Source organism: Sus scrofa, chromosome 18 (genome assembly GCF_000003025.6).
Source record: "Sus scrofa isolate TJ Tabasco breed Duroc chromosome 18, Sscrofa11.1, whole genome shotgun sequence".
Taxonomy (NCBI): domain Eukaryota; kingdom Metazoa; phylum Chordata; class Mammalia; order Artiodactyla; family Suidae; genus Sus; species Sus scrofa.
The window spans coordinates 4,511,694-4,537,376 of NC_010460.4; the positions used below are offsets into that span (position 1 = coordinate 4,511,694).

At 48.4% G+C, this 25,683-nt stretch overlaps 1 long non-coding RNA gene across 2 annotated transcripts in view; it reads right to left on the reverse strand.

Annotated features, from left to right (window-relative positions):
• LOC102158878 overlaps positions 1–25,683 on the reverse strand; it is a 124,304-nt gene that overhangs the window by 57,631 nt on the left and 40,990 nt on the right. For both annotated transcript variants that reach the window (XR_002340467.1, XR_002340466.1), the window contains exons 2-3: positions 18,037–18,185; positions 17,538–17,742 (exon numbers count right to left, since the gene is read on the reverse strand). This is a non-coding gene — a long non-coding RNA (uncharacterized LOC102158878). The remainder of the gene's footprint in view (positions 1–17,537; positions 17,743–18,036; positions 18,186–25,683) is intronic.

Sequence of the window (25,683 nt, forward strand, 5' to 3'; positions counted from 1 at the left end):
ACCGGCCCATAAAAACATGTTCTCCCATCCTGTAGGTCACCTTTCATTCTTCTGGCTGTTTGCTCCAACATGCAGAAATTTTTCAGTTTGATGTGGCTCCATTTGTCTATTTTTTATTGTGTTGCCTGTCATGCGTTAGAGGGTTTTAAAAAAACCCAAAAAACTAGAAACTGGCTTAGGAAGCTAGTCCCCTTGTGATGAATTAGGAAGAGAAGATTATCTATTGAAGAGCAGCTCAGGATGTTTTATCAGTGGTGCAGGAGGCTGGCTCCACAGGCTGGCTCCACAGATGGGGAATGTCAGGTCTAGGAGGGGGAAAGGCAGACAGATGCCCACACCAGAGGGAGGGCTCGCCCGTCTGTTTTACATGCCCTCCCTCAGTCAGTGCTGGGACCCACTGGTAATGACAGAGCTCACTCAGGAGGCTTGACGGGAACCCCCAGGTCAAGAGCTAAGAGCGCGTGGCAGCGTTCAGGTCTGAAGGCGCCGGTTGACAAGATGGCCAGGCGTGCCCCCAGTGTTTGCCTTCCTGCTGTTCCTTCCACGGGCACGGAGCGGAAAGGGGTCGAGGAAAGCACATCCTCGGGAGTCGGCGTGTGGACGGAGGATTCCAGCAGTTTAGATGACCTGCCCAGACACTGGGATCACGATGTATCAGAAAGAAAGAGAGGTGCTGCACCCTTCACGTACTCAGAGAAGAGGAATGGGAAACGGCACAGGAGGGGCCAGCCTGGCTGGGCTTTGTTTATTTTCAAACCCAGTTCACCCTAATCCTATTTCCTATACCGCAGAGAAACACAGAAGGACCTGGGACGACGTTCGGATCGCCTCAGGGTCTGCAAAGCTACAACAGCTACTTGCCTGGATATCTAGGACGCACATGGACTGAGCTATCACGGGGCGAGTGAAAGAGCAGGTGGCAGTTGTAGTAAACATAGCACCACCGAGACTCGGGTCACATGGTTGTTCAAACGGACAAGGAACTTTAACAGACAACTGATCCTGATAATGCCAGGACATGACTAGGACATCATCTAATTCCACTGATGCCGACAGCTCAAGAACAGTATGTATTCATCCACAGCGGGAAGTGGCAGAGCCTGAAATAAGAGTCATGGTCCTCCAGCTCTTAGAAGCTGCTCAGTAATACGTGTTTCCGTTGAATGTAATGCAAATGAAAAATATCAGCCTTACTTACCTACGAGACATGTGGTTTATACTTTGCGGAGCATGGTGGGAAGAATGACAAACTAAGTGCAAAGCACGGGGCTGGAAACTGGAACACCTTCCACTCAGTCCCACCTAAAAACTTCAAAATAACTTCATAGCACGGAGACCTAAATCAACTCAATGAAAAAACACATAGCACAAAAAAGAGCCCCTCTTCTATCCAATTTTTAAGTTGATGCAATAATTTTCCAATTCGACTCAGTTTTTACATGAGGCTTAAATAAAATACTTGTTGCAACTACCAGCTGAATCTGCATGGGATGTGAAGTCAGAAGGTGGCTTGGCTGGTACTTGAATCATGCGACTGTGTTTTGGTCACTTTGGAGCACACCCTTTTGAAGGGTCTAAACGCATCCTTCTGATGCTGCAATAAGACAGTCAGTTTTTAAACTTCCCTGTTGGAACAGCCATCCAGCCACTACAATATCCTTTGTGGTGCCAAATCCTTGTGCTTTGAGGGGAAATGGGATCTTTAGAAGCAACCGAAAGTCATTCTGAGTCATTTTCAGATAAACCAGTACCTTACTTGGTGAAAATTTAACTAGCAAAACTGATTTGGTTTACATACTTTCTTAGGAATATGTCCAAAGATTTTTGTTTTAGTTTTTTTTTTTTAAAGACAAAGCCCGTCTTTGCAGCCCCTACCCCACAAAGAAGACAGTTCTATAACTATCATTTATTTCACTGAATAGTTCTCACAGGCTGTCGGAAGGCTGTCACTCTGGGTCCTTTTACGACAGTTGGGCGCGACAGTTAGGCGCGATGCCCTCCTGCAGGTGTGCAAGCTCCGCCCCCTAGTTCTCAGGTTCAGGCGGCTTCCTTCAAAAGCCCTGGGTTCCAGCTTCCACAACAGGCTTCACTCCCCTGACATCAAGAAAGAGCTCGTATTGGCCTAAGTTTCCTCTTCCCTGCTTCTATTTTTATTTGAGCAAAAAAAGAAAAAAAAATACTTTTTAAAAAAGTAACTAACACCATTCTATTCATTTCCATAAGCACCTTGGGATTCTTAACCAGCACAGAAGAGCCCAGCTCCATCTAAGATGAACCGAACTGCAACATCTTCTGGAGTGAAATCTCAACATTTACAAGGAATGCTTCCTCTTGCTCACTAAACTCCATAAACTAAGTTTATACAATGCAGTGTTGATGCAATGTGTATGCCTGGGCGTTAACTCCACTTGCATCAGTAGGAAGCTTGTGGTTATAACCTGGCGAGACTTGCTTTAAATTTTAAAACAAAGCTTTGAAGCAAAGCTGTCAAGTAGATTCACCACACCAACCGTAACCCCTGAACACAAAGAGCCCCACGCCCGGCATTTGTGGTGGTTCTATTTAAGACAAGAAGGAAGAATTGATTGCTAAAAGAGTAACACCTTCTCCCTAAACATGTTTTGATTTATTGTTCTACTGTGTCTCAAGCAAAAGTCTAAGTAGAAGATGTTTATCAAGGGGAAGGAAGAAGAACGAGGCTGTACTCTGCTTGGTGTCTCTTCTCATTAGGAATATCATTATTTTCCATTAAGTTTGATCCTCTCAGCTACAGTGTAGGAGTGAATTCAGCACTTTGGGAAATCATATTTACTCTTGCAAGCAACTAAGGCACCATTTAGCCAATAACTAATCCAAAGCAATAAAGTTAGCTTGAGATAGTTTTCAAAATTCATTAGGATGACAAAATTCTACCCGAGCTGAAAATCTGCCTTGACACATCTCACATTTGTTATGGCAAATACCTCCCACTCCCATCTTCACCGTGCAGTGTCTCGTATTTCTAGACCGAGACACACAATCTCTACATCTAATGTATACAAACTCTCAGTACCTAACTCAGAGCCCCATGGGTAGGAGGTGCTCGAAAGATGATGTGTTAAATGAATTAAGATGCTGTCCTAGATAAAGACACAGGGAGTAGGATGGAGGCAGAAGTGGGGACGCTGAAGACAAAATGCATAAAATTGAGCCCCTGCTCTCAGGATCATGTCATCTGACGGGAGCAATAGGCAACATACACATGAAAATGAATTAATATCATATTTTCTCTAGAATCCTTCTCTAGGCCCAGAGGAAGCTGAATGTATTTAAGAAATAGGAAGAAACCCTTGAGCCTGCATCCAACATAGCACAGAATTTGAAAGTATGAGAGAGGCAGGGGATGGGGGCGACAGAGGCCACGACAGGAGCTTTGATCATCCCAACAAGAAGCCCTGTTTGAGGATGGAAATAATGTAACGTGATCTGATTTGTGTCTGCGGCTCATGGAAGATGGTGGGGAAGGGACAGAGGAAGCAGGTAGGCCAGGAAGGAAGTTACTGCGTCACCCCAGGTGACAGGGGATGGCGGCTTAGTCTAGAGTAACAGGAATGGAGAATCCCAAAGGAAGAGTCATCATCTCTTTGGAGATGGAATCTGACTGGATTTTCTGATGGCTGGGGGGTCAAGACAAGGGGAAAAGTACTAATTAAGGGTGTTCTGCAACTATTTAGCTTGATAACTGGCCACCTCCCCACTGGACCCCAAAAGGGCTCTCTCCAGTCTCTCCTACCGGAGAAAAATGGCATGTCATCGCAATCGTGAACGTACCAATTTTGAGATGCTTATTCGCCAAGTGGGGAATTCAAAGAAGTGGCTGGACATAGGTGTCAGAATTCAGGGTACAGAGTTCCCATTGTGGCTCAGTGGATGCGGGTTCCGTCCCTCGTCCTGCTCAGGGGGTTAAGGATCCGGCATGGCCTTAAGCTGTGGTGTAGGTCGAAGACGTGGCTCGGATCTGGTGTTGCTGGGGCTGCGGTGTAGGCCTCAGCTGCAGCTCTGATTCACCCCCTAGCCTAAGAACTTCCATATGCTGCAGGTGCGGCCTTAAAAACAAACAAACAAAAAACCAACTAAGGGTAGAGGTCCGGCCAGGAATCATCAACATCCAGTAGAATATTAAAGCCACAGAACTGGATGAAACCACCTAGAGAATAAATGCAGCCGTGGAGGAAGACCCCAGGAAGCTGCGGTAGGACACGTCAGCGTTTATGGTGCTGGTGGTTGAGAAAGAGCCAGCAAAGGAGGCAGAGGAGAAGAGGCCAAAGCGGTAGGAGAAAATCCTACCAGAAATCAAGAATGAAACCAGTTTCAAGGAAGGAACAACCGACTGGGTCAGATGCTGCTAAGCTGTCCTGAAAAAGGAATAAAAACTGAGGTTGGTTCTTTTTTTTCTTTCCTCTTTAGGGTCGCACCTGCAGCATATGGAAGTACCCAGGCTAGGGGTCGAATAAGAGCTGCAGCTGAGGCCTACACCGCAGCCCCAGCAATGCTGGATCCGAGCTGTGTCTTCCACCTACACTGTAGCTTGTGGCAACACCAGATCTTTAAACCACCAAGCAGCCCAGGGATTGAACCTGAGTCCTCATGGACACTCTGTCGGGTTCCTAACTCGCTGAGCCACGGTGGGAACTCCTAGACCAGGTCCTGTGTAGTGACGGGACTAGAAGCCATGTGGAAATGCTGGTGAAGAATGAGACCCCAAACGTCACCCACCTCAGCCATCTCCAAAGAAAGCTGTGCCACAGAGGTGGGACCTTTCACCGAAACCTGCAGTGACCATAAATGTGCAGCCCTTGCCACTGTTCAGGACACGTGGCATTTATGCCCCCAAAGACTATAAACGCAGGGCACGTGACTGCATCACAGGACAAACCTCAGCACACATTAGCTGTGTGTGTGTTATACCAGGAGTTTTGATCTGGGGCCTGTGGACCTACAAGGTTGAAAGACTAGAGGCAAAATGATGTGCAGATATGTTTTTCTAGTGAAAGGATTCATACCTTTTATCACATTCTTAATGCGGGAGTTCCCGACATGGCTCAGCGGTAACAAACCGAGCTCGTGCCCATGAGGACTCCCTGGCCTTGCTCAGCGGGTTGGGGATCCGGCATTGCCGTGGCTGTGGTGTAGGCCGGCAGCTATGGCTCTGATTTGACCCCTAGTCTAGGAACTTCCATATGCTGTGGGTGTGGCCCTAAAAAAAAGACCAAAAAAGTTTTCAATGTGCACGTCTCTCTCTCGCAAAAAAAAAAAAAAAAAAAATATATATATATATATATATATATATATATTAAGAACTTTGTTCTACACCAAAGACATTGTAGAACTCCCCAGGCCAGACCAAGAGAGACCTTTTCTGAGACCAATGCCTGTGAACGCATCATCTGCCATCACCAGGGCCCTGAGCAACTTCTGCAGCTCCGTCAAGAAACCACGAATGGTCCAGCATCCCAGTAAATCACCACCCATCCCACTGGGCTCTCCTCTTTTAAAGGCTTTGACTCCAAGGAAATACCACTTCTAGACATGAAGGCTTCAGAGGCTGATGATAAACGCTCCACAATCCACCAAATTGTGGGAGGACAGAGCTTCGGTGGGGCCACAGGGCTCAGGGCTCAGAGAGCAGAGGAGTGTCTGACAAAAGTCCTCCCAACCCAATTTCTGAAAGCAGTTCCCATCAGCAAGTCCTGAGACAGTAGACAGTAGAGACAGCAGCAGCCCAGAAGTGGCACTCGGCATTCTGATTGGATCAGAGGCATCGCGAGGGCTCCACTCTACTGGGAATGCTTGGGCTTCCGCTGCTAGAAACGTTCCATGGTGACACGGGACCGTCTCCCAAGGGCACAAAGGGATTTTAGAACATGATTCTCTTGAAGATGCTGGAGGTGGGGCACGGCTTGGCTCTCCCGCGCTCCCAGAGTACATGCTCCTTGCAAGACACCACGCGTGTCGGACGTCAAAGTTCACCCTCCCATCAAATTCAGGGGTGACTACTCAGCCGCTGCCACCTTATTTGGTCACCACAGAGCCAGGACGAAAGTCCAATTAAGAATCTGATGTGTTCAATTCCGGCTGTGGTGCTGTGGCTTGAGATCCGGCCTTGCGGCAACGGTGCTATAGGCTGACGTTGGATTTGATACCTGGTCCAGGAACTTCCACATACCATAGCTACGGCTGAAAAAAATAACCCAAAAAAAAAAAAAAAAAAAAAAAACGGAAAAGAAAAGATTCCAACATTCTTTGGAAACATGGCTGCCTCTACGTGAAATACTTTCCCTGGGGAGCCTTGTCAGTCTTGGATCAAAACACAATGATGTCCAAAATATTCGGTGCCTGAGGGTGCGCCAGGGGCTCAAGGCAGGAACAATGTCCTTTATACACATCTTCAGTCACTGAATTTCAGACAACAGATCTTTATTGGTCGCTTCTCTTTTCCTTCTCCTATCCCCAGCATCCACAACAGTTTCCTAGGATGGAGAAGCAGGCTGATTACTTTTTCTACCAGTGAAAACATTGTTGAGACATTAGATGAACACTGTATCAGTCAGAAAAAGAAGCCAGGGTAGGGAACACAAGAAATGAACACAGGTATTGCAAGAACTGAGATGCTGAGAGGGGGGCAGGAGGCAACATGGATATGCACAGGGGCAGAATTCCCACCCTCCCAGCACCCCACCCTCAACTATCCCACCCTAGTGACAGGCAGGCCTCCTGGGGCAGAAGCGGAATGAGCCACAGCGGGGCCACCAGCCCGAGTCAGGACCGAGGTGGAAAGGGCTGCTGCACAGGAGCAGGAGCACCAAGAAGATGCTGCCTGGAACAGAGCAAAGACTCCGCCTCTCCTGTCCTTCCTCCCTCCTGTCCTTCACCAGAGCCTCTGCTGGCAAAGGGCGAGGGAGCCTGAGGAGAGGAACTGCCCTGGTCCAGGGCAGAGAAGACAGGGGTGGCTGCAAAGATTCCAATAGCTCAAGGGTAAGCTCCCGCCTCCAGGGATGTGTGCGACGCACACATTTGAAGGATGCTCTAAGTCCATGAAGGTGCCAAAAGGATGGAACAAAGGGCACCCATGTCACTGAGAAGAGGAAATCCATTTGCTTCTCAAAGGGACCTGGGACGGCTGTACCCCAGTACATGAAAGGCGCTCTTTCCAAAGGTATTTATTGGACTGCTTGCCAGTGTAGATGAAAATGGACCGAAGAGATGTCCAAAGAGGACATGGAAGAAGCGCCTTCCTTTAACGATGAGAATACAGTTGAAAAGGAAAACACAGAAATGCTAGGATGGCGGTCATGTTGAAACGGGCTGGAGTGAAGAACCAAGACACAGACCTCACACCAGAGCATCGTTTGTCTCCAGTGACCACCTGTGCACTGAGTCCCTAATGATTCCGGGTACTCGTGCCGTCTCCACGCTGGGGATGTAAACTCATTGAAGGTAGCGATGGTTCTACCCTGTCTTCTCCCGAGCCTCCCACTTACTGAACTGTTGGTCAACGGCTGGTTTCAGGTCCTCTGTCTCCCTCTAATGTCTCCCTCCGATTCCCCCTCTCACCCCCTCTGTCACCTTTTCAGTCCATGAAGATGGACTCAGTCAATGCTAGTAGCTCCTCATCTCTAAATCCCCTTGAAATAAAAGAGATATAAAATAAGAGCCTAGAGGGACTGGAAAACAGGAAGGATGCTAGCATGGAAAAATGTCGAGACACTTCCGAATTGTCAGAGATGATTAGGGTGCAAACACCACAGCCAGGCGGCAGGGGGGGGTGGGGTGGCATCTGCCCCCACCCCTCACCTCGGACACCCTGACTCACAAAGAAGAGATTCCATTCTTCCCACTCTCACCAGGTCCAGCTCACCTCCGTCCTTCGTCCCCTCTCCAAGGGAGGACGATACAGTTGTGTGATTGCTCAGGACCTGACACTCCTGTTTCACTGAGTCTCAGAAGCAAGTACCCAACAGGTAGCTTCCACGTCTGAGCATCAGGGCAGCTGCCCCTGCCGCCCTCCCTCCACGTGCCCCTCTGCCCAGGTGCACCAGCCCAGCTGGAGGGGTCTTCTTTCTCTCTCCTCCAGTATCTGTGCATGCAACGGAGATGGAGTCATCAAGCTAGGAGTCATCAAATCCAACGTGGATTCATCATTGAGGTCTTCAGTTTGAGGAAGGCCTCAGCTACCTTCAGGGCTAAGCCTTATTCTCCAATCCAGTTTTTTCTTACTTTTTGATGGAAGTATAACTCTTCAGGAAAATTCACATTCGAGATAGTTTTGTTGGGGGGAGTGGCTTTTTTTTTTTTTTTTTTTTAAGGGCAGAACCTGCGGCATATGGAAGTCTCCTAGGGGTCAAATTGGAGCTACAACTGCTGGCCTATCCCACAGCCACAGCAACATGGGATCTGAGCCACATCTATGACCTACACCACAACTCACAGCAACACTGGATCCTTAACCCACGGAGCCAGGACAGGGATCGAACCCGTGTCCTCATGGATACTAAACAGGTTCATTACCACTGAGCCACAATAAGAACTCCCAGATGATGCAAGATTTCAGAGCCAACATTCTTAAATGGGACAAAGAAGTAGTTTTATATTGATTACAGAGATAATCCACAGAGAAAACCCAACAGCAATCTATCCTGAGGCACATAATAAAGCTATCAAAATACAGAGAAAGATGGAATTCTCTGGTGGTACAGTGGGTTAAGGATCCAGTGTTTTTACTGCTATGGCTCAAGTTGCTGCTATGGCATTGGTTCAAGCCCTGGCCCAGGAACTTCCACATGCTGTGGGCATGGCCAAAAAAAAAAAAGATAGTGAAAAATAGGTAAATTCAAGGAGAAAATAGGAAAATTGGAAACACACTTCTCAGAAACGGGTTAAATCATAAACATGAGGTTTAGGAATTTGAATAACCTAACAACCTTGACATGACAATGAATCACTATGTATAAAATTTTTACACCCCAAACCAGAATAAACATTTTTTGAGTCCTAACGGGAGATTTAATAAAAATGCCATTAGTTGATCAGCATCCTCCCCATGTGGCCCCTCCCTAAACCTGAGATCATTCAGAACACCCTTCTGAGGGCTGCACATAAAACCAGAGAGGACAGGAGGACGGGGAGAATAAATCTAACCACGCAGAAAATATCAAACACTCAAATATGACTTTGGGGCTAAAGGAGAAACACAAGTAAAATTTCAAACCGTGAGTTCTGATAAAAGACATGTTCACACATGGAGATCTGGGGCCATCGCATGAGGTAACCTGGACTTCATGCCAACTAAAGCAGTCTGTTTGTGGCCTAGCAAACATGCTCTGTACACCTGCTTTCATTGCTAGAGAAAAGGGCACACTGACCAGAAGTAAAGAAAGTCCAGAAGTTTCTCTCGTGGCTCAGCAGGTTAAGAACCCAACAGAGTATCCACAAGGATGCAGGTTCGATCCTTGGCCTCGTTCAGTGGGTTAAGCATCTGGCGTTGCCGTGAGCTGTGGTGTAGGTTGCAGATGCAGCTCGGGTTCGTTGTTGCTGTGGCTGTGGTGTAGGCTGGCAGCTGGCCCAGGAACTTCCATCTGCTCCAGGTGCAGCACTAAAAAGGATATTAAAAAAAAAAAAAAAAAAAAAAAAGAATATCGATGTTACAGATTAAACGCCCCTCTGCCTGGTCCTCCTTTGATGAGAAGACCCCCTTCCCGGGTGTCAAGGCCACACTGACTCGACGTGTACATTCTGGTCTGCCATGTACTTTTAAACCTTGAAGAAAGGCATCCCTGACTTGTTTACTGTTCTTTGCTCTGACAAAATATACACCTGTGCTGCAAACCCTGCTTCTCCGGGGCAGTTTCTCAGAGGCTCCTGGGAAGCGGGCTTTCAGGCTGGTCCTTGGTTTGGCTCTTTTCTGTTCTTACTACTGACTGTGGATTGAGTATTTTCATCAACTTGTCAAAGAAAGAAACCAACCCCCAGGAACCCTGCTGGCCACAGGCCAGACAAGAGCGGGCACATTTTCTCTCGGGGCTTTCTCACCTGTGACCTGCCTGGTGGCTGATTTCCTCCAGTCCTCTGCTGCGAGGCTGGCTTCTCATCCGTGGGAGCTGGTTGTAAAGCGGGGACGCTTTTATCCCACAAGCTGCCTTGTTCTTCCAGTTTCTCCCGCCTGTTTTGACTCGTTGTGTGGTGTCTGCGCATTCAGACACCTTACATTTTTGTGTAGCCAAGACCATTCACCTTTTCTTCATGGGTTCGAGTTCTACTCAGTGTCTAGTGCTGCTCAGGTACATGCTCTTCCTTCCTCAAAGCTATAAACACATGATCCTAAAATTCCCTATTTTGAAGAGCATCTATATTTTTAATATGTTTGAAATTTATGCTTGGCCTAGGAGTCCTAGCCTCTTCTGTAAAGTCAGTTTTATAAGGTTGACCAATGGGGGGGGGGGTCTTTTCCTGACTCATCTGAATGGCGGCCTTTATCAGATATTGAGCCCTAGGACCCACTGCCCCCTGGGCCCCCTCTTCGCCTCCCTCGTCCACATTTAAGGAGACTTGTGATGCCACGGGGTCCACCTGGATAATCCGGGAGTCTCTCTATTTTACAGTCAGCTGGTTAGCACCTGTAATTCCATCTGCAACCTTCACTTCCCTCACCACGTGACCTAGAGACCCATGGGTTCCTGGGACAAGGAGGGGAAAGTTATCTTCCCCACATGGAGGGATGGGTAGATCTCTGGCCTCTTTTCTCTGAAGCTAGAAGGTAGGGTCAGCCCAGCCCTGATGGTGTGAGGTTGTGAGACGGACACTGCCTGGACCCGTGAGCTGGGAGCTCGCATGCTGGACAGGAAAGGGCCTGAGAGGCAAGAAGACAGGGAGGAGAGGGCCCTCCCCCTGATAATCACGGTCCAGCAGGTGCCAGCATGGACCAGAGTGGCTGAATCAGCTCCATCACTGAGTGGAGGAGTGGACAGTGGACCATCCTTCTCCCCGAGGAGGGATCTACACGCATCACTTGCCTCTTTGCTCGCAGCTGCATCCCGCCCGTTTCCCCCCTTTGGTCTGTATTTCAGGGAGCCGCTTCCCAGCCTTCTTGGCCAACCAGCTTTCCAGTGACTTTGGCCAATGAGAGGCTCCTGCAGACCCCAAGGAGCAAGAAGCGGGGGGTGCCGGGTGTTTCTCCCCCTCACTCTGCCTCGGGCTGCAGCCAGCATTTCCCTCCTGACCGAAGCCCTCATGCTTCTAGAACCTGCCACATGGCCCAGCTTCTGGATTCTGCCCACCCTGCTTCTTCCAGACATGGCAGGACCGATGGGTCCTCCTGTTGTTAATCCTCCTGCTCCCCTCCCCCACCTCACTCTTGCTTCCTGACTCATCTGACGTTCAAGGTCTTCTGCCAACAACCTAACAGTTCCCTGTGTCGAATTCCCTCTGTTCAAAGGCCTGGCAGTGGGGGTGGGGGGGGGAGTGTCTGTTTTCCTTCTGGATCTGGATGAATACATAGTCATAAATCCCCTCCTGAAAACAGAAATGTAAGGGACTAGGGCTTGACCTCCAAAAGAGTCATTGTTTGTCACAAGTATGTAAAAAATGCACAGGGCATTAAGTAGTTCAGGCTCTAAAAGATTAGTAAAGGCAAAAAGCATCAATACCCTTTGAGGTCTGAAGTCTCAGGATAAAACTTATTGCTCCCATTTTCTCAGTAATTTCCAGCACTCCCACCAACACCATAAGGGGGTTCCCTTTTCTCCACACCTTCTCCAGACGGATCCACGTAAGCAATTCCGTTCTTGCCTGTAAGCAGAGCTCACCTATGCCAAGGAATAGCTCTGCTATAGATGCAGTGACCTAACGGTGGTGTTCATACAATCTACAGAGGCAGTTAAAAAAAGATTTATGTGTCCCAGTTCCCAAAATTTAAAAACTCTGGGTGAGACCCCCCAAAGCTGCATTTTAGAACCCCAGGCGATTCAGAGTCCAGGTGAGCCTGGACTCTGTGTTGAGAAACTCTAGGTGTGAGCAATAATCTGCAGAAAGCTGCTTAAACATTCTTGGCTTTGGTTCTCCCATCTGCCACCTGCAGATAACATGACCTCAAAGAGATGCCATGAGAACTGAATACGGCAGCAGAGCATCTGGCCCATGTGGGTCAAGGATGGCAGAGGGAAGCGGGGGGTTCTCTGCAGATTAATTTAGGACCAAACTCCTTCTTCAATTTCTTGGTTTAACAATATGTTTTTATGTTTCGAGGTGTCCCTAGACTGTGTTTGTGTCCCAAAATTCCTTTAGTTGATGTGGAACAGAAATAGTTAATCAAAGATCAACATCAATTTAAACAGAGAAATCTCAATTTCTAGTAGAATTTTTTTTTTTTTTGTCTTTTTGTCTTTTCTAGGGCTGCTCCCGTGGCATATGGAGGTTCCCAGGCTAGGGGTCCAATTGGAGCTGTAGCCACCGGTCTACACCAGAGCCATAGCAATGCCAGATCCGAGCTGCGTCTGCGACCTACACCACAGCTCACAGCAGCATCGGATCCTTAACCCACTGAGTGAGGCCAGGAATCAAACCCGAAACCTCATGGTTTCTAGTCGGATTCCTTAACCACTGAACCACGACGGGACCTCCTCTAGTAGAATTTTTAAAAACTATTTGATGGACAGGAGAGACTAGTTTTAATTTTTTTTTAATGCTTCTTAACTTTGCAATCTGGTATACTAAATGAAGAGACTATGCCCCCAAACTCAGAATCCTTAATTAAACCTAGTTGAGTCTGGCGTTCTGCCATGGTGCAGCAGAAACGAACCCAATCAGGAACCATGAGGTTGCGGATTCGACCCCTGGCCTCGCTCAGAGGGTTAAGGATCTGTCATTGCCATGAGCTGTGGTGTAGGTCGTAGATGCAGCTCAGATCTGGCGTTGCTGTGGCTGCGGCGTAGGCCAGCCGCTACAGCTCCAATTGGATCCCTAGACTGGGAACCTCCATACACAGCAGGTGCAGCCCTAAAAAGACAAAACAAGACAAAAAAAAAAGAAAAGAAAAGAAAAGAAAAGAAAATACTGTTTGAGTTACTTATGTTAAGGGAGTGAGCTCAAAGGCCCAGTAAGGATTTGGGAGCTAATTTTCTTGTAAATTCAGTTACAAAATGTTGAAAGCTCTGTTACCACTCTTAGCAAACCAAGCCTGGTCATTTCCTGCCTTCACGCCCCACCCTCAGAAATGAGTCAATTAAGAACCAGCCAATATGCACAAAAACACAGAGACCCCTTGATAATGCAACATCCAGTTGTTACTTAATCATCGTCAAAATGGTTTTAAAGTAACTTAACAAGCTAATAGCATAGATGCTATTAAGCCCCATTTATTTTTCACATTATGCATAATTAGAGGATAGAGCTCTGTCTGAATGGCCTTGGTTGCCTCACTGGGTAAATAGCCTGCAAAGTCAATCTGCTGCACAGTTTTTATGTCGCACCTTTCTGCAGAGAACTGGGGAGCCAGGGCAGGTCGGGTGCAGAAAGTAAAAACCTACGTGCAAATGCACAGGAGGAAAAAAAAGGAGAGCAAGAGATTGGAAGAGCAAAGTGCACATCAATAGGTTTTGATTGGAATCTGTGAACTTGAACACATTTTATTTTATTTTCTTTCATTTCATTTCATTTTCTCCTTTTAGGGCTGGACCTATGGCATATGGAATTCCCAAATTAGGGGTCGAATCGGAGCTGCAGCTGCCAGCCTATGCCATAGCCACAGCAACTCCAGCTCCAAGCCACACCTGCAACACACTGCAGCTTGTGGCAATGCTGGATCTAGGGATCAAACCCACATCCTCGTGGATATTAGTCAGGTTCTTAACTCACTGAGCCACAGTGGGAACTCCTAAACTTGAATACATTTGTCAAACCAGGAAATGTTTCCAGCAGAGAAGAATAGAGTTTGGAGTTTCCACCGCGGCATGGAGGAATCAGCGGTGTCTCTGCAGCACCAAGGACACAGGTTCGATCCCAGCCAGGCACAATGGATTAAAGGATCCAGCATTGCCACAGCTGCAGCATAGGTCATCACTGTGGCTCAGAGCTGATCCCTGGGCCTAGGAACTCCACATGCCCCGGGGTGGCCAAAAAAGAAAACAAAAAAGAGAAAAGAAAGAAAAGAGAAAAAGAGAAAGAAAAAAGAGAGAGAAAAAAGAAAAAAAAAAAAAGTCTAATAGATCAGTGTCTTGGGGGAAGGTTGGATTCAAAGGCACCCAGAAAATCTTGGGCTGGCCACCAGACCCCAGGCATGGAAACAGAGAGCAGAACCACGGAGGGTGGTGAGAGAGAGCAGGCAAAGGGGAGAATGGTTGCAACACTCAAGCATCCAAGGATGTTCCTGGTCCATTTAGATTCCACAGTGAATACTGGAACAGACATGCCCACCCACGGGAGCAGACTATGTCTGCGTCAGCATCCTCGCAGGACCCTGTTAAAAAGCATCTCGAGTCAGGGCATCCGTAGGGATGTAGTGATGAGCCTAAGAGCTCCCTTCCCTTGGACCGGAAAGTTGCTCATTCGATATGTGGAAGCTTCTCTAATCCCAAGACCGTAGATCTAGAACTCCAAAGCCAAAGCCAAAAGAGAAACCATGGTTTTAGGTACCAAAGGTAGGAGAAACTACTACTAGCGCATCAGGAAGTCAATGAAACAGGGAAACGAAATGTCAAAGAAATACCCACGCTGCTGACCCAGGGTCTGCCCGAACAATCGGAACCAGCACAAACGGGTCAGGATCTCCCAACACATACGCCACTTCTGAACACCTCATGAAAGACCCAAAGGGAACCGATGCCAGGCAGGGTGGGCTACTTTCAGGACTCTCGGCGGGTATCCAGCACATTAGCCGGCGAATGGCTGGCGTGCAGCAAAACCTCACCCCCATAATGTCCCCCCGCCTCCCGCCACTCGGCAGAGTTCACCATCGAGAGCCTCCCAAATGATGTGGTAAAGTTATTAAAGCTACCAGGCAAATGAGGGTTTTCTGGACGTTCATTAATTGTCCTTACATGGGGGTAAAGCAGGGAAATTCTATGGCAGTGACTGCTTAGGGGCCGAGCCATGGTGGAGGCTCTGCAGAAAACAGACACGGAGACAGCACGGTGCGACTTCCCTTTGCTTGAACTACGGACACGGTGAAGCCCTTAGCAGTAAATAGTTTTCCTATCCAAACGTACACACACCTACAGACACTCAGGTACCCTTACCAAGAGACTCAAGAGGCAACATGACACCTGGGAATCTTCCAAATAGTCTCTCAAATACCAAAACCGGAAAACACAGCCACTTCTCTGGGAAGATGATCAGTATTGTCCTTGCAATTCATTCCACGTGTATAAGTTTAAATAAATATCATAATTACAACATCTTATGGGAAGTCGACATTTATTGAGCATGTGCTATGCTCTAAGAAATATGAAACTTTTTTTTTCGCTTTTTTAGGGTCACTCCTGCAGCAAATGGAAGTTCCCAGACCAGGGGTCAAATCAGAGCTGCCGCTGCCAGCCACAGCCACAGCCACATGGGATCCAAGCCACGACTTCAACGGACACCACAGCTCACGGCAACACCGCTGAGGGAGGCCAGGGATTGAATATGCAACCTCATGGTTACCAGTCGGATTCGTTTCCACTGCACCACAATGGGAACCCCAAACGTTCTTTATATATAATATCTCACTTGAATATTTACAATAAGCCTTTGAAATAGAGCAATTGCTATAATCCCCACTGTATCCATAGACAGTCAAAGCTCAAAGATCTCCAGCGCACGACCCAGAATCACCCAGGCAGCAAAGCCAGGATGGGACCTGAACGCCAGGGCTTTCTTAGGTCCAGCTCAGTGAGCTTTCCCTTCATTTGTTCATCAGTGTTTTTCCATGCAAACTTTGGGGTAAACATTTTTATTTCTTTCCATCTTTGTCTCCATCACACTTTAGAAGACTCTAAGACTCCAGACAGCACATTTTTTTTAACTGTAAAAATTTTAAGTAGTTAAAGCTTCAGAGGAAGAAATGGACCGGGAGCCCCTCTGCATCCCTCCTCCCCGTTTCCCCCAAGGGCAACATCTTCTGTAACTAACTAACCTACAACATCGACACCAGGAAATCGACATGGGCACAGCCCACTGAGTTCACCCGGCTCTCACTTGCCTGTGCGTGTTTGCATCTCTCCATGACATTTTGCCACGTGGTAGCTTCATGTGGCCATCGCCAAGTCAAGCATTTTAACTGTGTCACCACAAGGCTCCTTAAGCCCCTGCGTCACAGCCACACCTGCTCCCTCCGATCACCCATCCCTAAGCCTTGAAAAGAATTCATCTGCTTTTTCGTTTCTGTAACTAGGTAACTCCAAGATTCAGAACTCATTTCAATACTCAGAACTGTATTACAAATGTTATACAAAGAGAATCACGCAATATATATCCTTTTGTGCTTTTTTTAACTCGGTATACTTTCCCAGAAATCCATCCAACTTAGTGCATGTGTCGCAGTAGTCTGTTTCCATTTACTGCTGACCGTTTACTGCTGAATAGCCTTCCATGGAATGGAAGCACCACTTTTTTTAACCACTCATCCATCGAAGAGCATTTGGTAGCTCCCACTTAAGAGGTGATTATAAACAAAGCTGTTATGGGGAGTTCCTGCTGTGGTGCACTGGGTTAAGGATCCAGCACTGTGGAAGCTGTGGCGTAGGCTGCAGCTGTGGCTCAGACTCCATCCCTGGCCTGAGAACTTCCATATGCTGTAGGTGTGGCCCTGAAAAAGTAAACAAACAAATAAATAAAGCTGCTATGAACCATCTGTGTGCAAGTGTGCTGTGAACATTTGTGTGTCTGTGTGAAAATAAGTTTTCATTTCTCTGGGAAAAAATGCCCAAAAGTGTAATTGCTAGGTTGTATGGCAAACCCATTCTCAGTTTTAAGGGAAACCGCCAAACATTTATTTTTCAGAATAAACGTATACACCAACAATGTATGAAAAGACACAGTTTTTATGCAATCTACCCAGAATTTTGTGTCCCCACTAATTTTTTTCTAATTGAAGAGATAGCTACCTCGTTGTGATTGGATTAGATTCCTTAATGATTAATGGACATACACATCCTTTCATGCCCTCGTGTACTATATCTCGTGTGTGTGTGTGTGTGTGTGTGTGTGTGTGTGTGTGTGTATACATGCTATCTATATCATATGTATCATACTGTATCCCGTTGGTGGCTCAGCAAGTGAAGGACCCAATGTAGCCTCCGTGAGAAGGAGGGGTCAATCCCTGGCCTCGCTCAGCGGGTTAAGGATCCTGCATTGCCGAAAGCTGTGGTGTAGTTAGCAGATGCAGCTCAGACCTGGTGTTGCTGAGGCTGTGGTGTAGGCCAGAAGCGGCAGCTCTGATTCGACCCCTAGCCCAGGAACTGCCACATGCGGCAGGTGTGGACGCAAGAAGAAAAACAAAAAAAAAAAGAAAGAATTCAAACACTTACTGTGTGCTGTATTGAAGAGGGAGCAGAAGCCTGGGCCCTGCTTTCCCAGAGGAAGAACGTGGAGACGGGCCCAGGAACAGGGATGATTCAGGGCCGGCTTGTGAGCTGGGGGCCTCTGGCCTGAGGGGGGTCCTGGGAGGCGGGCGGTGACTGGTCCAGCACAGCTGGTCACCATCGCCGCAGCTCACGCACCACCTAGTGGGCTCTGAAAGCACAGCGACATCCTGTGAAGGGCAAGTTCGCATTTGCAAAACACACACATTCTCACCCCAGCTTCTCCAGAGGAATCAGCGATGCATGATGTTCTCCACCCACTGTGGCGTCCCTCACACGGCGGCTGATTCTAAGAGGGAATACGGTGCGGGGAGCGCGCTCTGCTTCATTCTTTGGGGGCTGGAAAAGCACCCGAAGGGTGCGAGACGGCTGAGACGCCCGTGACTGCAATAGAATCTCACAACAACGCTTCACCAACAAGCCTTACGAATTTCCTTTTGCTCACCCTCGGAAATCCTGCCTCACAGGCGGACGAGCTGCCTCGAGGTAGGGGTCCAGCTGGCGGTTCAGCAACTTTTCTCTGACTCTGCTTCCGGGACGCAGCTGCGACGGTCATCGCTCCTGGGTATCGTCACCAGCGTGTTGCCCAAGCACCTGCTGGGAAAGGCAGGTCTCAGCCCCTATCCCATTTATTTTTGTTTTATTTTATTTTTCTCTTTTTAGGGCCGCACCTGTGCCCCATGGACGTTCACAGGCTAGGGGTCGAATCACAGCCACAGGCCTATACCACAGCCATGGCAACACTGGATCTGAGCCACGCATGTGACTGACACCGCGGTGTGCGGCAATGCCAGATCCCTAACCTACTGAGCACGGCCAAGAATCGAATCTGCATCCTCACGGACACTGTGTCATGTTCTTAACCCACTGAGCCACAGCAGGAACTCCCTGTCCCATCTTAGACCATCAGAGAATGTTAGAAATGAGAGCCATTTTTCCTCAATGACCAAGAAAAACGACTCTCTGACACGTATTTCACCAATAGAGCGAAACACTTAAAATAACGACCATCACCAGATCCAGATCACCTGGTCCCGGGGGCTTTCTCACTTGGCAGCCCAACGACATAAGGAATGGGGGTGGGCAGGGATGGGGGGAGGGTACCAGCCCTTGGGCTCCTCAAACCACCCCCATGTGCCCTCCCCACGCCCACCCCCCAAGGTGGCTCCGAGACTTTCCTAGGGCTTCAGATCACAGGTTAAAAAAACACTGAGATGCCCCTCTTTTTAAAGGTGGATGACTACCTTATTGGATGCTCCGATCCCTTTATCACCACAGGACAGACACCACATGATTCCACGTCTGGGACGTATCTAACAGGCAAATGCAGAAACCAGAGGAAAAGGTGGCCGCCGGGAGAGGGAGAAGCGGGCACCGCGTCCCTCCTGCAAGAGGGCTGAGCTCTAGAGACGCGCTGCCTGTGGGTACGAGCATCACGCTGCACGCGTAAAATCTGCTAAGAGGGTAGACCTCACGTGGCGTGTCCTTGGCACAACAGAAAAAGTAAAATAAAAAAGAAACCAAGCAGACTACACTGTTGAATCTCTTAGGAGTGTCCCGGAGCACAGCTCATCTACTGTGGAGAAGACACCGCAGCACCTCGAACCACCACATCAACCAAGTTCCCTTAACTGACAGGAAAAAATAAGTTATGTTTTAAAATCATGGAGTTCCCGTCATGGCGCAGCAGAAACGAATCGGACTAGGACCCATGAGGTTGCAGGTTCAATCCCTGGCCTTGCTCCGTGGGTAAAAGATCTGGCGTTGCCGTGAGCTGTGGTATAGGTTGCAGACTCGGCTCGGATCCCGAGTTGCTGTGGCGGTGGCGTAGGCCGTTGGCTGTAGCTCCGACTGGACCCCTAGCCTGGGAACCTCCATGTGCCGCGGGTGCTAAGACCAGGAATGAAAGAGGCAGAAAGAGGACCCATCTCTTCATTACATTTTCCGTAGAAACCGCACTCAGACCAGCGGCTGGGGATACGAAAGCAGGAATAAAAATCCCTGTCTCGTGGGCTTCCTGCCTCTTATGACTCCCCACCTCCAGCGGAATCCCAGTTCTTGTTCACGGCAGTTGAAGAATGACTTCCAAGAAAGCACAGGCAGCAAGCAAACAAAGTCTTTATTAAAGGAAAGCAAATAGCTCCCAGGGCTGCCGGGAGCGGGGAGAAGACCCCCTTCTCTATCCAATCGGAGCTGCAGCTACTGGCCGACACCACAGCCATGGCAATGCCAGATATGAGCCCCGTCTGCGACCTACACCACAGCCACAGCAATGCCGGATCTTTAACCCACTGAGCGAGGCCAGCGATCGAACCTGCAACCTCATGGTTCCTAGTCAGATTCCTTTCCACAGCGCAGGTAGCAAGCAAGCAAAGTCTTTACGAAAAGGAAAGCAAATAGCTCCCAGGGCTGCTGGGAGCGGGGAGAAGACCCCCCTTCTCTAAAGGGATTTTTATCCCTTAAAGGTGGGGAGGGCACCAACGGGGGTCCCGAAAGATGTGGTTTTCTGCCATGGGCCCTGCTGTTACCTATCTCAGTCCTTGTCCAGCAGGGCTTTGGGGGGGAAATGGCCCCCAAGTTTTAAGGTGTCTTTGTCTTTTCTTTCCTTAGATGAAGTCACCACTTCCCTCACTCCTTTCCATCGTTGAGAAGTGGGCTAGAGCCTCGCATTTCCGATTGGAAACAAAGCCTGTGGGGCATGCACATTTCCTAGAATAAAACAAGGCCTGTGGGGGTGTCACTCCCTGGAGCCCTCAAGCCACAAAAGTTAATCAATATCCACACCAGAGAATCCATCGGAGCCCACGCTCCTACGCGGACTGCCTGAGTTAATATTCTGTCTCACCCGCGTTTAGGAAGATTTGACCCGGTTGTTCAGGGTTTGGAGGCTGTACTTTCTTCTAGGAGCAGTGGGAGAGTAGTGAAAGAGTGAGAATTTCCTTTGAAGGCCCTTTCCTGAAAATAAACTATTTATACCTACAATCCTCAACCTTTTATTTTTTTGGCCATGTCCATGGCATGGAGAAATGCCCGGGCCAGGGATGGAACCAGCACCACAGCACTGACAACACCAGATCCTTAACCACGGAGCCACCAGGGAACTCCAGCAATCTCTTTAACTTTCCTCTGTCTTTGTAATCCATGTGCTCAGAACATTAAAGCCATGACCATTCACGTGTAAGTGAAAACGTCCTTAGACTCTCACAAGTTACATGGAATGGAAACAGCCCGCAGGTGCAGACACAGACTGGACCAAAGACCAGAGAGGTCTACGGACCTCCCGGCCTGCTGCGAATGACTCTGAGACTCACTCCTGGGGCGTCCTTCTCCCCATGTCTCGTCGTCACGAGCCCACAGACCTTAGATGCTGCCCTGGGAAAGTCGGGAAGGAAGAGCCCCCAAATGGATGTGAAATTTCTATCACCCCGACGGAATGGCGCCTCAAATCAGATACTAAATTTTGGAAAATAGGTTACATTTTGTAGGCATCTGATTTGCAAATGAAAATCTGAGCCCAGACTGTGTGAAAGCGTATCTAGAACCTCCAGGAAGACTCACAGAGTCATGAATGGATACAAAGCCCTACAGATTAACCCGCGTCCCCTGCAACCAGTGGCTTCACACACCATGGGATGATCAGACTCACACACCATGGCTGGCTGGCAGAATCGTGGGCTGGGAGGAAGCTGCGAGTGAAAAAATACAACAACATTCAGTAAGATTGGTCATCCTGCCCACAAAGGAAGAGACGAGAAGGAAGGCAGCCTGCTGTAGTTCTTGGAGATTCAATTCTCTGGGGAGCAGAAGGGCACCTGAGAGAAGAATGAGACGTACAAACTCTTATGGGGACTAAGAGATCCTCCGAGTCTCAAGCCTCTTCCTGGAGAGAAGAGTGGCTCCGCATGATCAGGTCCAGCCACTGAGATGCATTTTCCCACCAGAGGACCCGCCCCTTCCTCGGCGTGACCACTGAAGGGCTGGGGGGGGGACACTGGGAGAAGACACACTCCATCGCAGTGAGAAAGATAACGGAGACCTTCTAAGAGCTGCTGGTGTGTCACGAGGACAGCCTACCCCAGGCCTGGTCTGGAGAGGCCGGAGGCGGCGGGAGAGTCTGGCTCTGGGGGGCAGGAAGGGTGGCAGGGAAGAAGGTCCCGTCACTGTCCTTCTGGACTGAGGACACAGAACCCCAGCTCTAATCAGTGCTCGCCCTCAGAAACGGGACATCGTCCTGGGAAAAGTGAGAAGGGGAAACCTGCAATTACTGTGACTGGCGGGATGAGAGCGTGAATACAGATTACACTCAGACATTTAAAAACGCTGGGGTCTGAGACTCGTATTTACTAACAAAGGCTTGGTTTTAAACCACAAATTACACAGCGCAGTGTAAGTACAATTCAATTCCCTGGGCGCAACTCTGTCTGCGGTCAATGGAGCAACAAGGACCAATTGCCCTCAGGTATGATGACCTCACAGTGCGCTACCACCACGCACTGGTCAGCATGGCCAATGCCAAAAAGTCTCCAAACAAGAAATCCCGAAGAGCATGTGGGACAAAGGACCCCTCCTACACTGGTGATGGGACTGTAAACTGGTAAGCCGTGCGGAGGTTTCTCAAAAAACTAAAAATAGAACTACCATATGATCTTGCAACCCCACTCCTAGACGTCTACCTGGAGAAAAACCGTAATTCAAAAAGATATACGTACAGCAATGTTCATAGCAGCACTCTTTTCAGTAGCCGAGACATGGAAGCCGCCTAAATGTCCATCGACAGAGGACTGGACCAAGAAGATGGATGGAGTACACATACACAATGGAATACTACTCTGCCATAAAAAAGAAGGAAATAAGGCCATCTGCAACAACATGGATGGACCTAGAGATTCTCATCCTAAGTGAACCAAGTCAGAGAAAGACAAACAACATATGATATAACTTTTATGTGAGATCTAAAAAAAATATATAAGTGAACTTATTTACAAACCACTAACAAACTCACTGACTTTGGAAAAAACGTAGGGTTACCAGAGGGCACAGGTTGGGGAAGGGAGAGGTTGGGGGTCTGGGACTGGCATCTGCACACCATTGTATATGGAATAGGTGGTCGATGGGGACCTTACAGCACAGGGAACTCTACCCAGTATTCTGAAATAAGCTGGGTGGGAAAAGAGTCTGAAAAAGGATGAATATGTGTATACGTGTAACGGAATCACTTTGTTGTACAGCAAAAATGATCACAACACTGAAAATCATCTCCACTTCCATAAAATTTTAAAAAATGAAAAAACAAAGAAACAAACTCCTCCCCCTCTCCTCCACAGGAATGCCCTCACTCCCCAGACAAGCACAGTTATGTTTCCTGCTTTAATTCTGGCCTCTTCTTCTGCTAACTGGTTAGCATAGATTCTGGACATTTTATTGCTCAGTTTCCTGTCCAGCGTTTGCTATCTGACCTCCACGAGTTCCGGGGTCCACAAGGCCTCGTTTCATCATCTTGCCTGAGCAAAAGTTCTTTGAACTTGACCTTTGCACAATTTGACTTTGAGCACAAGCAGCCCAAACTCATGCCCATCCCTCATCCCAGACCAGACCACTGTCCTGATGCCACAAGAGTCTCTGGAAGATACAGACAAAGAAGAACCTTCTGAAGAAAGACAGTAACCACCCCCAGACCCGAATAGATGTACAAAGAAGAGCAGGTGAAAGGACAGTTAGACCCTGAAGAAGAGAAGGGACAACTGGAGGGTGACAAGGGATTTCCACCTTCCCCATCAAGCTGGATGAACACATCACAGTTGCTAAGGCACCAACTCACGTATTTACTCAGAGCTGGCAGTAATCATTTTCCATCTCAAGGCAATGGAAAGCATCAATATGAATAATACATTTTTATCTATGCCACTATTTTAAATCCAAGCGGCACTGTCCTATTTTGTTCAAATCGGCCTGTGTTTTTTCCACTGTGTCCTGGCATGCGTGTTTTAGTAGACATTTCATTTGAAATGCAAAACTGTGTATGATGCTGACATGCATTCAAAACAATCTTCCATCTATAGACGCGCCACTGCTTCCATGGATTTTTAAACACATCTACCATTACAGACTCACTGCAGAGAAAAGAGGCCACAGGTGGAACACAAGTCAGCTTCCTTCCTATTTCCCACGGCCACCCTCCTTTGCAGAGATCGAAGGAGCAAATTCGGATGCTCTCGAGAGACCCACATCCAAACCAGCTCCAAGTTGGCTTCAAAGGTTTCCAGGACAACGGTTCAAATGAAAAGGAAACACAATGGCAGCTTGAATACAAGAAAAAGATCTAGAATTCTAACCTATTAATTCCAGAGGTGTTTCTAAACCCCTGTCCAGAATCATAAAACATAAACCATCAGTGTTATGTCTAGAGGTGCCAGGGAGTTCTCTTCTTGCCAGCTGTTAGGGAAAAGTCTATGGGGATTCAGGGTCTCACCCATTTGCCACAATAGTGAAGTTTTACATCCAGTGGTCCAGGGCAGGTCAAAATGCCCCATCTACCTTACAGGACAGGTTGTCGCAACTTGTATCACCTGCCACTGGAGAGAAAAAAAAAAAAAGGCACAGCAGCCTTTTCTGCAGCCTTTCCATCCAACTGATGGCAGGGTGGAAGAATATTCTGGAGTCTTACACAGGCTATTTCCGAAATCCTGTTTCAGGCGTGCCCTGGGGCAGAAGAGATTTCTGTAGCAGATCCAGTTGCCCACCCAGGTGAGCCACATGCCCTGCAGATGCAGGTGCTGGGATTCCAAGAGTAGGTGCGTCTCTGGCAGACCCCCACCATTCGAGAGGATAACGCTGCCTTGGGCTACACGGAGCATCTTGATTAGAAAGTGGTCCCCGGGTACAGCAGAGAGTAGGTGCTTGACCATTAGCAGGGAGTTCCGGGGTGAGTATGGCCCATCACAGGATCCCGCGTGGGGTCCAAGTGTGCAAGTCCCTGCTGCCTCACTCGGTATGTGGGCTGCCCCGGGAAAGGTGGTGCGAACCTTCCCAGACAGGCTGACCACACTGCCCTCAGCTGGGCAACGGGCTGGGGATCTGGGTGAGAACTGCCACGCCTAGGCTTCTCCTCCTGAAGCATCGATTCCTTTTTCACGATGGAATGTCCTGACCCTTGACGACATGCTCTATTTCTCCCGTTGTCTAATTTGGCAGATATTAACATCGCCACAGAAGCGTCATCAGCCTGCCTGGGCCGCCGTAACAAAATGCCCCAGACTCGGGTATTTTGCTCAGCGTTCTGGGGGCTGGAAGACCACGACCACAGGTCGGATTCTGGGGAGCACTCCCTCCTCGGCTGCAGGCGGCTGTCACCCCGCTGTGTCCTCACACGGCTCTCCCTCTGGGTGCGGGTTAGAGTGGGGGAGGGAGCCCTGGTGTCTCTTCCTCTTCTCCCAAGGACACTAATCCTTCGGGACCCGGGCCCCACCCCTCAGACGTCATGTAACTTAATTACCGCCTTCAAGGCCTCATCTCCAAACGCAGTCAGGCTGGGGTTGGAACTTCAGCATGTGGACTTGAGAGGAGTATTCAGTCCACAACATCAGCTTGCTTTCTGTGACGAACCTTTGTATGAGGCGCCTTTTTGTCCTACATTTAAAGCCACCTTGTGTTCCTGTTTAAAATGCATTTTTTGTCAATGGCATTTATATCATCTTGCTGCTTTTCTTAGGGAATAATCTGTCCTTTAACGGAGCACTGAGTATATTTCTATTGAAGATAATGATTGATATGGTTGGTCTAAGTCAATCACCCTGTGATGTGTTTTTTATTAGCTTTATCTCTTATTTCCCTTTTTTTCACTGCTTCTGTTAGATTTTATTGATTGGCTGAGTTTTTAGCATGCCTAAATCCATGTCATCACCTTTATTAGTCATTTTTCAACTTCTTCAGAGATTTCCCAACTTGACTCGAGGGGCCAGGTGTTTATACCCTCATATCAATCACCCAGAAAAGGGCTGTGGCCTGGGGCAGAAGGACTCCCCACCTGGGGCAGGTCCTGAAGGGGGCGGAGCACCAGGGTCTCTCTGCTGAGCAAGGGCAGCAGCGGGGGAGG